This window comes from Elephantulus edwardii, unplaced genomic scaffold, assembly GCF_000299155.1.
Source record: "Elephantulus edwardii isolate Elephantulus edwardi_28Jun2011 unplaced genomic scaffold, EleEdw1.0 scaffold00409, whole genome shotgun sequence".
NCBI classification, from domain to species: Eukaryota; Metazoa; Chordata; class Mammalia; order Macroscelidea; family Macroscelididae; genus Elephantulus; species Elephantulus edwardii.
Window position 1 is genome coordinate 682,535 of NW_006400159.1, and position 2,860 is coordinate 685,394.

The window sequence follows — 2,860 nt, forward strand, 5'->3', positions numbered from 1 at the left end:
ATCAGGGTGGGGGTATGACAGAAAAAACTGGATAAATTATGTATATTGTATTGAAACAGATGAGGGAAAGAACAGATTAGAAGTGATATATGATTGAGTATTATGGTTAGCACAGGAATCCAGAATTAAGGTTGTATAGAGAAGTGTACTCGGGGTGGAGGGTGGGGGGAAGGGACCTGGGAATTGTATACTAATGAAGGAATTTTTTTTTCTTTTTTTATTTTTCTCTCTGCGGAGGGGGAAGTGAGCTGGTGGGGAGGGGTGGGAAGGGAGAAAATTGCGGCAATGAATGAATGGAAATCCAAAACCTCTGTTAAAAAAAAAAAAGAAAAGTGGCAATATTACCAAAACCAGTCTACATGTTTAATGCAATCCCAATACAGACATATTTTCAAAAAGATAAAAAAAGGCCATTGTCAAGTTTATTTGGAGAGGAAAGAGACCTCAAATATGCAAAGCACTTCTGAAAAAGAAGAGTGAAGTGGCATAGCACACCCTACTATCTATGGTCAACTGATATTCGACAAGGTACCAAAACCTATCACATGGGAAAACATGAAACTCTTCAACAAATGGTGATGACAAAACTGGACTGCTACCTACAGAAAGCTAAGGCAAGATCCACATCTCATGCCACACACAAAAATAAACTCAAGTCTTTTATGAGACCTGAGCCTCTCATGAAACCCATGCTTCTCACGAGACCATCTCTTTGGGGGACATTACCTTCTCTCTGCTACAAGATGCCAATGCCTGTGTGGCAAAGCTGGCCAAGGAGGGGCATTGAGCCACCACATCTGCTGCATCTGCTAAAGGCTGAGGCTCAGACCAGGTGTACTCACACCCTGGCCAGCAACTGAACCGCTGTCTGCCAGGTTGAGAGGCATAATCCCACCCAGAGCACCAGACCACAAAACAACTACCTGGTGACCCTGCTGCCTCACCACCTGGAGACCACCAGCTGCTGCACCTGCTATTCAGGGCCAGTAGCACCAATATACTTTGGGGAAAATACTGCTGTCTAGCAACACTATGCCAGACCCCTTAAGCTCAACCAGAAGAGACTGGGACACCTCAAGACAGGTGAAGAAGTCACTTCTAGAAAGGAATAACAGGCTTCTTGGTTTGTCATTCAAGTACTTTGGGAAAAACACTGTTGCAGGGTCTCAGGCCAAAAGTAGTACAAATTTATAGGGGCATCGCAAAGCATTACCATACACTGAGTAATTATATAGTTACAAGTACTTCTAATAGGCACACAATGACAAGAAAGCCCCAATCCACCTCAGCAGTCATGAAAAAACAAAAGAACCCCTCTCCTAAAAAAGCAGGCCCAATGAATACCACAGATAGAATCAGAAGAAATATATTGATGTAGATTACTTGATCAGCTACAGAATAAGATACAAATGATGGAAGAAATAGTGAAAGCAAATACCAAAGCAAATACCTCAGAGAAAACAGTCTAGAAGAAATATGTTGATGAGGAACAGCTATGGGTGTGGGGGGAAATGCAAAAGATGGAAGAAAGCATTGATAGTATAGATACAAGAACTTTAAAAAGATCAACACAAGACAGAAAGGCTACAGCCAACACAGTACAGGAAATAACAGAAAAGAATGAAAATACAATCCAGAATATTAAGATCAAAGTGGCAGAGGTGTCCAACATGCTGGTAGGACAGAAAAGTAGCACTGAAGAGATAGTAAAGAGGGTCAGTGAGCTGGAAAACAAAAGCCTCATTGGAAACATACTAGAAGAAAAATCAGAGATGAGATGTAAAGAAGAAAACATTAATCATGTGGGATGACATCAAACAGAGTAACATATGCATGACTGGAATTCCAGAACATGAGAATGACAGGGAAATCACTGAGAAGATTGTGGAAGAAGTACTTGGAAGAAAACTTCTCAGGTATTTTGAAAAATGGGAAAATCTATATTCAAGAAGTACAGGAGACTAAATAGACTAGACCCCCTCAAAAAAAAATATCAAGACATAGCATAGTCAAATTCTTCAAATTAAAAGATAAGGATAGAATTCTAAAAGCAGAACAAGAAAAACAAAGAGCTATCTACAAAGGGAAAACCATCAGATTAAGTTCTGATTTATCAACTGAAATTATGCAAGCTTCAAGGCAATGAGATAGCATATACAGAAAGTAGAAAGAAAACAATACCTAGAAAAGCCCTCCATCAAATATGAAGGAGAAATTAGATCCTTTGCAGAAAAAAAAGAAGAAGAACTTAAGGCATGTGTGGAAACAAGACCAAAACTACAAGAAATTTAAATGAAATCCTGCACACAGAGATGCCAAGGGAAAGTGCATAGACCATAGTAACAACAGAAAAAGAAACACAGCAAAATGGCAATAGTAAAACCTGGCCTGACAAGAATATATTTAATGTGAACGGACTAAATACGCCAATTAAGAGAAAAACAGTAGCAGAATAGATGAAAAAGGAGAGCCCATCAATATATTGTCTACAGGAGACACATTTAAAAGAATAAAAGAAAGACAGACTGAAAATCAAAGGCTGGGGAAAATATACCAAGCAAATGGCAACCTCAAAAAAGCAGGAATGGCAATACTAATGTCTGATAAAATAGATTTCAGAATGAAAACCACCATCAAAGATAAGGAAGGGCATTACATACTGATGAAAGGCACAATAGATCAAGAAACAACCCTGCTTGCTGAAACTGAGGAGGACCTAAAGTGCTTGCTGCAAAAAGGTCAAGGACTGCAGCCTTCAATATGGATTGAAGCTCAATATCAAGGAAAAACAAAATCTCACAATCGCAGCATCATGACAGATGGTGAAGAGATTGAGATTGTTAACAGCTTTGTTTTGCTT